At 43.7% G+C, this 13,997-nt stretch overlaps 1 protein-coding gene across 16 annotated transcripts in view; it reads right to left on the bottom strand.

Annotated features, from left to right (window-relative positions):
* Positions 1–13,997, bottom strand: part of pou3f3b (POU class 3 homeobox 3b) — a 185,543-nt gene that overhangs the window by 143,823 nt on the left and 27,723 nt on the right. The window contains exon 7 of one of the 16 annotated variants that reach the window (XR_006401000.1): positions 4,071–4,912. The exons of the other annotated variants lie outside the window; for them this stretch is intronic. The gene's annotated coding sequence lies outside the window, so the exon portion shown is untranslated. Of the gene's footprint in view, positions 1–4,070; positions 4,913–13,997 lie in introns of those variants that run through there. 16 annotated transcript variants of the gene reach the window in all.

The following is a 13,997-nucleotide window of genomic DNA, read 5'->3' as shown; positions in this document are numbered from 1 at the left end:
TAAATGTCTAGGAGTGTGTGTGTGTGTGTGTGTGTGTGTGTGTGTGTGTGTGTGTGAATGCAAAGCACAAGTTTAATTCCACTGGCGGACAGGAAGGCAGGGGTGTGAAGAGGGAATGTTCTGTGGTGAAGACTAACCAACCGCGGGCCGTTTAGGGACAGTGTGTGCTGCTCGCTGTGTTTAGCGCGTAAGCATTAGCTCGCACCATCCGGCTCTCCTCCCCAGGTGTGGTGGGAGAGCCAGGTGCACCTCTCCTTCTTTGTCTTTTTCTTTCTGTTTGTCCTCCCTCTATTTTTTGTTGCCTCGCTGTCTCTCATCATATAAAAACGCACCTGGAGGGAATTCAGCCAAACTATCATTGTGAATGCCCGCGGGCTGAAGAGCGTAAAAATTACACACACTTTACTCTTCGAGGGCCGAAAGCAAATAAACACCTGAGCATAATGTGAAAATGTGTTTTTTTTTTTTTTGGGAAGGGGGGGGGGCTCGGCGCTGCCTTGTAATTCCGTCTGAAAACAGGGCCTCCTTCAGCGTGGCCCCCAAGATAGTTTTGTCCTTCACCCTGCAATTTCCTTTAGCGTGTCTTCCCATCAAATGTTGCTCCATGGAAAACATCGTATATTGCGTATAAGAATCTGTTTAGATTGAGGCGGTTCGATCAATGGTGCCTTTTTTTAAGGGATGAAGAGCTGGTGTCAGCTAAACACAGCGGTTTTTCTTTTTGAGTCCAAGAAGCATTGAGAGGTGAAAACTCAAGTATGTAGAGGAGAAAAAAAAAAAACATAGAAACAAACTCCAAAACACAAACACAGAACCTGGCAGTCCCCTCTCATTCAATCACTACTCCATCTTTATCTTTTTCTAGCTCCTCTTCTCATACCTCCATGCCTCCCGCTCTTAACTAATAACTCAAAAACAGGGCCGCCATCCAGTTTTCTTCTTTTTTTTTAACTTTCTCCTTCTCCCTCTCCTCCCACAGAGCAGAGGAAAAGTAAGCAAGCAATTCTCCGGGCTCAGCAGCGGGGGAAGACAACTGTCCCCCTATCCTTGGGGCTGAAGCGGGCCAAATAAAATAGCAAGTGCTGCACCAGGAAATGGTTGGCCAAACACACAGGGCCATGAATCTAGGGTTGGCAGAGTGTACAGATTTCTCCATGCAGTCCCCAGGCGTCCTGCATGACTATAGAGGCCTTTTTGTATTGAAAGGACATCTCCCAAATGGGTTTAGCAGCAATCAGAATCACGGATCATCACTTGAGTTTTATTCCATCAGTCAATCCATCCTAGATGCTACTGCAAATAGAACCACGACTAATATTTATACTGAAGCTGCTGAATGTAATTCTTATTTAGCAGCATGAGGTATGTGTACAGAACATGGCACCAATGCTGCTATGGTGGTTTTCAGGATTCCCACAACCCTTGAACATATGTCAAAATCTGTAATAGGATTGAGTATTTACCAAATAACGAGTAAAAAAAAAAGCTTTGTAGCTTTTGTTTAATGCTTTACTTTCTTGAGGAATCAAACTATTGTGTGTTAATTTAGCCGGCTGAGTCAATCTAAACAGGAAATCCACATCACATTTCTCTGGATGTTTCTGTGACTCCGCCATCACGAACGGGGGGCGCGCAGGCCCTCGCTCTCCGCAATGTGTCCGGACTCCCCTTCATCCCACCCATCTCTCTCACCTCCTCTCACCTCAGTAAACGAGAAAGAGGCAGCCTCTGTCCAAGACGGTGCCTGTTTGCACAGCCGACCACAGAGGAGGGAAGCCAAAGATTACTGCAGCCACTGTGGAAATGCTAGAAGTGGGTGGCAATCGCTGGGGAGCCGAGGTTAGAGAGGACAGAGAATAGTTACTGTATGCATGTATGTGCTATAAACGAACCACTGTGCCAGAAACGGTACTGAATGTTCCCGTTGGATTTAATATGTTCCTGATCCAACGAATTGTAAATGTTTGCGTATATTTTCTAACTCTTAACTGTGTTTGTGGTTACGTTTGAAATAAACTGATACAAAACTACAAACTTGCTCTGTGATATTAATATTAATCATGCGATGACTAATTTAGTTTGAGGGTTCAACTTAGAGCAAGATTTCAGTGATTTATTATGTCCTGATGTGAAGAAAAAAAAAAAGTTAGAGGCACTATAAAACTCTACTTTTTAATCAAGTAAGACAAACTCAAATAATCCTCATAGCTGACATAGCTTCAACCAGCAACAAGAGACATTTTTCTGCATTTCATGCCACTGGTGTTGAGGTTTTGTCATCTTTTTCTTTTAGAGAAAGATGTTCTGGATATTTTTTTTTTAAAGATTTGTGTTCTGCTCATTTTTTTGCAAATAAACTAAAAGAGCGCCCTGTAGCCAGACCATGAACAGGGCCCGGATATTGATTTTGGTGCTCCGAGAGACTCGAGGTCATGAGAGGTGCTCATCTGTGCAGTGGAGCAATTGGGAAGTGTGGGGAGTGACTGGCGCATTAGTTAGTGGAATTATGTGGATCACGGCTGCAACAGCTAGAGGTGCAAATGCTCACCGGCAGGATTAGGTAATGCTATTATCAGTATGATAGTAGCATTAGAAAGAAGCTTTAGCATGGATAATTCCACGGATTCAGCAGCAGAGAATCGCCATAAAATCATTGCATTATACCCAAAGAGATGAGATCCAGATATAGAAAGGCACTTGGGCTGAGGAGAATCAAACTTGATGGTAAATCTTCGAATTATAAGTCATCATGTTTTCGTGTCTTGTTGGGTAAACAGGTATTTAACAAAAGGATGATCAAACAAGTCTTTTTCTCAGCACAACACCCTCCTCATCTTCTCTTTGTTTCTCTCCTTCAGGAGCAGTTGGAATACAAAACACATCCTAATCTGGTGTTATTTGTTTTGGGTTTTTTTTTTTTTTCCCCAATAGGTGTTAGTATATTTGATATATTGGTCACACATGAACTGAGCTGTACTTTACATCTTCCCAGAAGTGTGGATTCACCTCACTGCACTGTCATTACAGATGTTGATGAATGAATGTAAATGGAGGAATGGGGGGGGGAGGTGAAGGCACCACTGTGGTACCAAATCTGACAATCTGACTTGTTTCTCCCTTTTCTCTATTCACATATCAGCTACCGAAAACCTTCTACATCTCTTTACCTATTGTGCATCTCCTTTTTTGGTGAACGGGTGTCCCTTGGAGTTATGTCCATTATGGATCTCCAAATTTACATCCAATGGCGGTGCAGCACCAATACAGGAAGTAGTGTGCCCTATTTTAGTAGCCTAACCCCAACCATACATTAACCATAGTGTATTTGCTATTTCCACAATCTTTTCATAACTTTAACTATACTGTTCTTTGCATACACAGGTATTACAGGAAGTGAGAATGTTAAATCTTTAGTGTTGGACCTAATTCAGGGTTTTGCACAATCATCCAATATCAGTCATAGAGCTGTTTCACACTGGCTTACAGTATCAACAAGTTTGTTTTGTTTTTTTTTTTGTTTTGACATACATTCACAGTGAAAAGATAACTCCCGTTTTTTACAACTTTGTATTGTCGATTCAGACATAACTCACACAGCAAGCATTTACATTTGTTGCAACACCTGGTGTCTCGTCTCCCAGGACAAATCATTTGGTTCGCAAGAAGTGATGGATTTTATGTTTCCGGCAGCTGCAACAGCAGTTTCTTTGGAATAAACAGAGGAAGAACTTGGTCTTAGCTATGGCTGATTAGACAAAGAAAATAGAAGTGCTGTGCAGAAACAACACTAAGAGAAAACCTCACTGGATATCACGGTAGAAACCTTCTTTTAACCTGTCTCCTCCTCTTATACTCTTATTGGATTTATCCTTTGCCATTGAAGTCATCCGAAAAAGTAAAATTCACTAAGTGGCCAGTTTATAGTCCCTTCCCACATGGTAATGCTCGCTCCTGCAAACTTGTGCAAAGGTGGGTAACCATGTTGGTGTGGGAGGTCTGTTCAGCATGCTACAGTAACAGGGGGTTGTACACACACACAGCTGCTGCCATAGCACACATGGCAGGAGATGTGCCTGGGTATAAATAGTATGCCACTATTTTGTCTTTACATATTTAACTGTTGGATATTTTAATGCAAATTAATGTGGTGGGATTGGAGAGGGGTGTTTTTGTTGACTGGAATTAGTGTTGTGAGCGAGCTTTCTTCTCCATTCTTTCCCTTTCTTTCTCTCCTCTCCAAATTACAGCTATTAAGACAAGACTGGTGTGAGCCAAACACGGCGCTCCACTTAATGTGATTTCCCCCGCGCTGAGAAAGGAATAAGAGGCAATGATTCATGGGAGCCCCACAAAAAAAGCTGGAGAGACGGGAAGATGTCCACCTCCGACATACGCTGAACACAAACACTGGGCTTGTTTAAGTGTGTAATTGCGTGTGTGTGTGTGTGTGTGTGTGTGCGATTATTGGATGCTTATGTGTGTGCGTGCAAGTATTTGTGTGCGGATGAGCTTAAAATGAACATTATGATTTATGACATCCTGTATTTAAGTCTGGCTAGTCCTCACATTAGCACAACACTAATCTAATGAATAGACTGCCTTAGAAAGACACATGCAAATGCCCACTGCCTATTTCCAGAAACCAGGCTTGAGAGCCAGCAACTGTGGTCCCTCATCTTGATGTGGCTTTATAGTGTTTCTGCAAAGAGATCTCCCATGCAACTTCCCCCCACTCGCACACAACTGAGGAGTAATGTGACAGCAGCACGCCGGCTTTTCTTCAATGTCTACCATGCCAGCTTTCAACACCCGCCATTGGCAGAATTGGGTTTGACAGCTCTCGTCGGGGCCTTGCGACTGGCCGGGCTCCAGGGACGTTGTACGCGAAGAGACGTATACACCACCAAAGGGTCTGGGAACAGGAAAACAAAGCAGTGGTTGCTGAGAAACTCAAGCAGAGGTGCGGTCAAACTGGGCTCAACCCTGGATCTCATTTCATCACATACAGCTTAACAGTCATGTTAAAAAAGCTGAGATAAGGCAAAGGGGGGCGGGGGGGGGGGGCAGCAAGGAGGCCATCGGAGGGAGTCTGGCGCTGAAAAGTGAACGTGTGAGTGCTGACAGCAACACAGACCCTTCGGAGAGACACTTAACACCAGAGCCAGGACACAGTAGATTGGAGATACTGTAAACCAGCAGGAAGTGAAAGGCCTTCACTCGACAGCTTTATCTGATTCCATAGATATTGTTGTGCTGAGGGTGAAATGTAGTATAGTGCTTTTTTTATGAAAAATGACTGTGATTAGAGGGGAAATGTGGTATTCTTTTAACACACCCACACTGATACACCATGAAGAAGTTAATACAAAACCTGAGACCCAACTCGGTGCAGTTTTACGGTGGATATAGTGTCTGAATCCCTGGGCCAAGTAGGCTGGCCTGCCCCATAGATCAAGGCTTAATGTAGCCTGCGGCGCTGGCAGGATGGCCGAGACAAATGACAGTTCACTGAGGTGGGGTCCCTGGGCAGAGCTTGGCCTGGCCTCTGGCATTGTACTGGGGCTGCTTTGCTAGCTGGAGCCTGCAGGATAGAGGGCCCATGCAGAGAGGGAAGGGGAGAGCGCAGGGCTGGGAGGGCTCACTCGCCTTGCTAATGGGTCCCCAGACAACCAGGCTTGACCTCACAGGCCCAGTGCATTCATTACCAGCTGGTTAAGCGGCTAGTGCTAGAGCGGCTAGCTACGGCTAGTTAACCACAGTTAGAGGTTAAAGCTTGTTTAACAGGGCCAACATAAATACTTCTGTTAGCTTCATTTGTATATATATGCTTTTGTGATTTGCTGCAGTTGCTGTGCGAATTGAAGAAGCAGCTTTTAAATCTTATTGAAATACCAGGGGGTCATTACAAACTCATGCTGTGCTTCCAAACATTGTCCAAACCAACAGAACTTTATTTGAAGTTCTAGTGGACATCTGAACATTACCAAAGATACCAAATATGTCAGGTTAAATTTCAAGATAAGTGTATAAAATGCTGCACAAGACATCTGGGATATTTCCATTGGATGGAACGTTGCAGCCTTGGATTTGAATATTTCACTCTGTATAAACATCATATAGCTTAAATGAGGAGCTGGAACAAGATGATACAGAATATGACGTTGTCAGATGATGCAGGATAAGATGATTTTCACAACATTAAAACTACTTAAGGGTAAAAAATAAAAACCACCACCCTGGTTTATTAGACTCTTTCAGAATAGACTTGAGTATTGAGCTACTTGACCTTTGAATCACACATCTGTAATCAAAAGGTAAAAGCTTGTGTGTGAAACTTGAGTTTGTCACAGTCATTTTCATAGTCTTAAATGCATCATTGACAATATGAAAAGAGACATTCTTAGTTCCTAGAAGGTTGACATCCTGGAGATAGATTTCACTTCTAAACAGCAATAAGTAGTCCGCAAATACTCACCTTTAGGGCTAAAGTCCAGACTTGGCATTTACCTTCTATATGTAGCTTGAGTTTGATAAAAAAAAATTCTACTATTCCTGACCACTCCTGTCTCGTTACGCCTCCTCTCATCCAAGTAAAGCAAACGTGCAGTCATGGCACTGCAGATCACAGGAGTCCATTTCCAGCGAGCTCGCAACTCGGCTGAAATAACCTCCTGGAAGTCTCCTCATCTCTATGCAGCTATCATTTTGCTCCAAAGATGTCCGCCCGCCCTGCAGCAGCAACCCACAGCGCCTGTGAACTCTGCATACATTATCTCTCTTCCCTCTGTAGGGCGCTGTGCTTTATGCGGGAAACTCGCCCCATTTATCAGCATCCTCTGTATCCCCCCACTGCCTGGCAAGGCACCTGCTGCTAGTCTAACTACAGCCTGGCCGCGGCCTTATCGCTTCTGCAGATCACAAGGCGCAGGGATGTAGATTGGCTAAATCTTCAGCTAAAAACAAACAAAACAAACAAACACAGAGAGAGCTAGTCCTTATTTCTTTCCTGCATTTCCTCCCATCAGATTTGCCCACATCTGAAGGTGAATGGAAGAAAGCAAGTTAAAGGAATGGATTACGGGCATTTGAAAACAGCGTTAACTGGGGCACGGGCGTCTGGCACACTCTCCCCTCGGTGCCGGGCCTAATGATTTCTAATGCTGCTAAACATTACGGCGCCGTGAAAGCCCCGCTTTTCACTGGGGACACGGCCGCAAATCTCCCATCGCATGTTCCCTTTGTTGATTTTTGTGAGACAACAACACGGCAACGCTTATCTCCATTACAGACCAGCACCACGGGGAGCTTTCCCAAAGCCTTTCACCCAACGCCTTATTAGCAGCTATTCCCTTCTGTCTCCCTCATCCTCCAACTGGGAGCAGATAGAGGGAGAGAGAGAGAGAGAGAGAGAGAGAGAGAGAGAGAGAGCATTATCCCGGCGTCTCTTCTTCCGATTCACCACAAACCCTCACTATGTCTATTCACACGCCACTGGGCCTGGATGGCCCCACTTCCCCGTCTACTATCCCTTCCCTTCTTTCACAGTCTTAGCTCTGAATCACACTAAGAAGAAGAAAAAGAAAGCATTTCCAGTTATTTATAAGCCCATACAAAAGGTTGGCTGTTAATTTCAGAGCCTCTAAGAAGATGAGGTTCTTTTGTGCTCATTTGTATTGTGGAAAAACAAAAAAAAGGGATAATGCCGTCAACACTGATAGCTTCATATTAAAGACTCAGCGGCGTGCTATCGATGTAATGTATGCTAAGGTTAAGTTTACTGCTGCAGCTTAAGAGATAAATGTTGTGTACAGCGTGGTCTACAAAGGGAAGACCATGCGTTTCTTATTTAAGGGAAAACACAGCAACTCTGAGATGAATTCTAATGCGAGGAAGTTCCTTAAGGGGGTGATCTAGTGGTCCTCTCCCTTTATCCCCTGTCTCTTTTCTCCTCCTCTTTCTGCTCTATCATGCCTCCCTTTCCTCTTCAACCTTCCTTACCCCTGCGTTTTTTTTTTCTTTCTTGTGACTCATACTCTTGGTTGCAGCAGTGACGATAAGGATCTGCTTCTTTTTTTTTTTTTTTTTTTTTTTCCCTTTTTGGGTTCCTCCTCAGAAGTACCCGTGCCTGCAGCCCTCAGCTGGTCCCCCCTGTTTGTTTAGCGTGTGTTTATTTGTTTCTCTGTAGTCCTGGGATTAATTATCATAACCATATGCCTGGCTAATACATCTCTCTCCAAGCCAATAGTGTGGCAGCCTGCTACTTCTCCATTTTAATTACAGCTAACATCGTTAGCCTGATTTTGTTTTGCAGTTTCCTGCTTATTTCTGAATTCATAATTCAAGCTACCATCGGAAAATGTGGGTCTGGAATAATTAACTCCTAAAAAGTAACTTGTGCAACATTGCGACAGTCTAGCACACATGGAAAATTGTTCACACTTCTGACACTAGAACAGCATAAATTCAAAAGAGCTCTGCGTTACTTTTTCGGCAAAACAGTCCGATCCTGATACCTCTGCGACATAATTTGACTTTCGAGACACCCAAATTAGTTATTTATCAACTTTCACACCAGAGAAAAACATACAACTTTTCCTCAGGTGTGAACATGTTGATTATGTGCCCCAGATTTGAAAAGCACGCTGTGTCGCGGGAGCGTCTGCGGTGAAGGTGAGGCTCGGGAAAGTGCTGCTAATGTGTCTGGGAAGAAGTGGTGTCATGGGTTCAGTGTCGGCTCATATTTTACCAGCTTGGCTTACGGCCAGACAAGTTTTGTCTGGGTGTGGTGGAAGGGGCCGGGGAGGAGGGGGAGGAGGGGGGGGGGGGGGATAATGACTGCTGAGTCAATCAGCGCAAGCCGAGATGGTGTTAGGTCAAAGTCACGGCGTGGGGGAACATAAAAGGGGAAGCTGCCATGCTGCTCGGGCTTGGCTCAGTCTTTCACACTGACGTAATGACATAACGCTATTAGGTGTTGCATTGCTTGTGATGACACCTACAGTAACAAACAGGCTCAGCTCAGTATCACAGTGAATTTTACATTGCCGGGATGATTCCACTGAGCAGCAGTGCCGAAGCTGATGCCAGTAAATATGTAGAGCTTTGCTTTGGCCTGGTTCTGCTGCATGGTGTTTTAGGATTAAGCATTCTGCTCTGTTTCCCAGGTAATGACATGCTCGCTCCCTCTGTTTTCACCAGGCCTTTATTTCAATAAGAAATCATCCATTATTTAGCTCCCAACCTCTCTGCCCTGTTCGCCTTCTCCCCCCCGCCCCCCCTTCCTCCTCCCTCCCCGCCAGCCTCCCCTCGGATCGGGGCACCCCACTGATTCTCACTTCAAGGACGAACGTGGCAGAGAGGAGAGGAGTCGACCCAGTCACCAGACAAGCTCTCAGAAGAGAGAAAGGGGGGAGGGGGGGGGGGGGGGGGGAGACAAAGTAAGGAGAGAGAAAGAGCATACGTGCACGCGTGCGCACACACAGAAAGCTCTCAGAAGAAATGCAGAAAATGTGTGACCCAAATATACATTGCTTTGTACTCTGGTTCAAAGTTTCCTGTCCTCTCCACCAAACATTCAAGGAGAAGGAAAAAAACACAACAATGAATAAATCATACAGCAACTGAAACCTACTGTAGTACTATTCCTGAAGTGAAAGAGAGAGAGAGAGAGAGAGAGAGAGAGAGAGAGCTACAGTAAGACAGAGACAAAGACGCGGGGAGAGAGCACGGGAGAGAGCGAGAGACTTAAAGAGAGTTGAAAGTGAAACGGAAAGAGCAAACACCTCTTTGGTCTTTTGATGGCGCTCTCTTATGGAACATGGTATTTCTTGATTCACTCTTAAATCCATCATCAGTCGAGCTAATAATTTGACGTAAGTGCTGCTGTGAAGCAATAGATCACATACACCAGGCGCCGTCCCCTGTGAACACTCAAATTACAGGAGCCAAACAGTTGGAGAGCCTATTAACCAACTTTAGACTTTGATTCAAAGTGCCATTTTTATTGCTAGAACGTCTCAAATTAACAGATTATTGCAGGGCTGCTGGAGACTCATATTTGGTTGAAACATTAAAAAAAATAAAGCTTGCTAAGAGTACAACTGTGGGGACTCATTTTTCTTTTCTGCAGTATAAATGTATAACCCTTTTAGTACTGGAACAACAAAGGGCTAATCACTATCATTATAGAGCTAAAGCAGTCAGTATTGGAGGCTTTTGCTGTTAGAAGAAAACTGCAACAATTGTGGACTTCTGTTTTTAAAGTCAAGGCCTAAAAGATATTTTATCACTGTCTATTTTCTGTCAGTGTTCAGACAAAAGACATCTACCAAAGATGGCTGTAGCTAGCATTTTAGAGGAAAAATAAAAACTTTTTGATTATTTGGATTTTTCAAGTTTACACCACACTGCCAGGAAAAAATCTTTAACAACTACTTAATTTAATTACATTTGGTTGTCATTAAACTTGTATTAATTGATTTTTTTGCCCTGTGGGAGCAGTAATAAAAAATGGAAACAAAACATTGACATATTATCACTTATTAAATTGATATGGCAATTTTCCTTTTATCTCTGTTTTGGTCTCCACCAACTCCTGAGAGAAATATTTGACTCTTAAGCAGCTAAACTATCCACTGTGTTCACCAGCTAGTCGCTAATTTAGCTGAAAACAGCTGCCTGCTGCTGCTGGACACTGGGAGCAGTGAGAGTGAACAAAAACAAAGGTGGTAAAATGCTAAATAGATTAAATGTGGTCCCCCCAAATTCCCATAAACTATACCGATGACACAACCTCAGTGTTTTTAACAGTAGCTACACCTCTGGTATACATTTATAGGTATGCGTGTACACTCTCCTGCTGTCTTACACACACTTTTCCTGTGTGGATTTGCACCTGTCATGCAGTATATGATAATATTAACCAGGTGTGGTAGCGCCTGATGCTCCTCTGCTGCACGACATACATCAGATTCTGCGTGATGGCTCTGAAACACAGGGAGACCCACCAGAGAAGCTGTCAGAAGGCGCGCTGGATCCCACTTAGCAGATCCCATCCCCGTCACCAGTCTCAAACGCCAAGCAGCCAACTCCAAATGAAGGCTATCATCAGAGCCCACGGCGGGCTGCGACACAAAAAGTCATCGCTCCGTCTATCACAAGAGAAAGCTGCTAATGATGATGTTTTTCTTCAAGTGCACAAACATCAAGTCCGGTGAGATTTATGTGTGTGTCTGTGTGTGTGCTTGACAGAAATGTCTTCCTGCATTACACTTTTGCGGCGGGAAGATGTAATAATTTCCCTTGAAAACTGGGGCTAGACGCACGCTTCCTAATGATGGAATCTTTTGATGTTTAAATTAGGATATCACACGCGAGGAGCTATCCTCCCAGGGCCGCACCTTCTTATGACAAGATTAGCAGCAAAGCAAAGCCATTACTGTGGTTTATTTCTGCCCCAGCCAACTCCCAGACACAGGCACAGAGGTAGGCAGCCATCCAGAGAGAGATAGATGTTAGAGAAGGAGGGAGGAAGAGAGGTATAGTAAAAAAAAAAAAAAAAAAAAAAAGGGAAAGAGAAGAAGTGATTCAAGAAATAGCCCAGAAAAGAATGGGGTACACACTCTTTATAGATCCCATCCAAACCACTTATTTATAGATCATCTGTGAAGCGCATATAAACCTCTACTTCATATTTCTGTCAGCCTGTCACAATGTCAGCCATGTCAACTTTTACATATTTTGCTGTCTCTGCTGTCAACACACTGTACAGCGTAAAGAATTAATAACACTGTAATGCTGACAAGCGCCGAGACGGACTGGTAGCAACATTTACTGACTTGGCTGACTGTCCCAAGAGAACCCAGATAGCCTGTGTGTGTGTGTGTGTGTGTGTGTGTGTGTGTGTGTGTGTGTGTGTGTGTGTGTGTGAGTGTGTGTGTAAATCTGAGAAGTGAAACTGACTGACAACAATCATAATTGACAAAAGACAGCCTCCACGATGGAGCATTTGCAAGAATAATAACATTATTTGAATGCAGCTGTTGGGTTTGATAGCTGCTACTACTCGAATATATTCACTAATCTACCAGGCAAGGTGATACTGATACCAACTCCTCTTCCTGAATTGAGTTCTGATACCTGCATCCAGAACCCAAATTTCAAGATCAAGCAGAAATCTTTATATAAACTTAAAGACCCTGCACACCTACACAGTTTTAACAGCATGACACAATTAGACTGTACTTTCTCATCCAGACAGAGTCCGGGTCAGCAAATAGCAATCAGCTCTTCAAGATATTGTGAAATGTACCCTTATTAAGCACATTTTTAGGCATGTTTCAGTATTTTACCACAGATTATATATAACAATATGACTGTAAAACCCATTTAAATCCCAATGATCCATACGGTGGACAGCTCCTGGTGCTGAAATAAGATTGCAGGAATTTACAATATGACATATTAAAACTAAAACCACTTCAAACAAAAATTTAATTCCTCAGTATTATCTAACCAAAAAAGATTTCCATCTCATAAACACAAATGACAGAATGATTACATCATTATATTACACCAACAGCACAGAGTGGCCTACTGCATGGGCACAGAAGGGTAAGAATACACAGTATTTCTTTATCCTTTCTTGACCTGGAGAGACACATGAAAAACAGAGGTAGTATAGTCAAAATCTTTATAGTTGAGGTCAAGATATCTAACTTTAAGCCCCTAGTATAGGTCAAACTCCAAAACTGCTTCCCATTATGCAGCTTGTCAGTGGTTTTCATTGGACCGTTTCTGCCAGGTAAACACCAATATCCTTTAAAGGCTACACCTGGCTTTCTGTTAGTATTCTCCAAGTCCAAACCGAGACAACACCTGACATCAGCAGGGTTATTAAAGCTCCTCCAAAGCCAACAACTACATTATAAAATGTTTTCACCGGTGTGATGCCTCTAGATTAATCTTATTTGCAAGCAAATCAATTTAAAAAGTAATATTTAAAAGAAATCACTCAAAACTAAACTGCACCTAAACTTACAGAAAAAAATGGTCCTTAGCTGAACCTATAACTACTAACCCTTGTGCAAGAGCTTCCCCATCCTTACCGTGAATAAAATACAGTCCTGCTGTGTGTTGGAGGCAACAACCAGCAACAACATCTCCATCAAACTGCAAATTCTGCAGCTTGTAGCTGACATTCTGTTTGAGTTAAGGCTCGTCCTGCGCTAACAGTTATTTATAGAAAGTAATGCCGTCTAGCCTCATTGGAAGGATTTGGACACATACAGTAATAGTAACCGTCTTTCCTTGAGTAATGACGACCACCAGAGCTCAGTTTACCAGTAGCCACTTGACTGAAACCATAATTTAACCGCAACAATGGCAGCCTTGAACATAAATCTCCCTCACACATACATACTCACGACACACACACACACACGTTGCCACACATGTACCAAGGTTGGTGTTCTTTGAAATTTTATCACGCTGAACAGGGGATATTACCTGTGCTTTCATGGTGGAGAGTGGCTGCCGGGTAGGTAAAGCACTGAGAGCACTCCAGCACTCCACTCCTTGCTCTCTCCTCGCTTGCCGTGGTCGGTGGAAGAGAGCTCAGGCAGCCCGTTAGGACAATAAAGAGAGGGCCGGCGATGGCGGGTCCCCTCTGAGGCCCTTTTCATGCTCTCAGGTTGAGTCATAAGGGCCCACTTCATTGCCGTTATCCAGGGATGGGAAATACATAGCTTCTCTTTAAAACTCTGACCCGGCCTTTTAGTCCGGTGTGCCGGGGGCCGATTATCCTCACTCACCCTTTAAAAAAAAGTCATGCACACACAGAAATGCTCTCACTCACATAGAGGTGTAAGCACATTAGGAGAATGAAAGAAGCACACACGCACACATGCATAAGGTAGATACTACATCTGCCAAGTGGTTCGCATTCGCAGAGGCTACAGCCCCGACTCAGGGATGGATCTATATTTAAGAGGGAAATA

This window comes from Thunnus albacares, chromosome 24 (genome assembly GCF_914725855.1).
Source record: "Thunnus albacares chromosome 24, fThuAlb1.1, whole genome shotgun sequence".
NCBI classification, from domain to species: Eukaryota; Metazoa; Chordata; class Actinopteri; order Scombriformes; family Scombridae; genus Thunnus; species Thunnus albacares.
The sequence above is the reverse complement of the archived record's forward strand: the minus strand, read 5'-3'. Positions and strand labels throughout refer to the sequence as shown.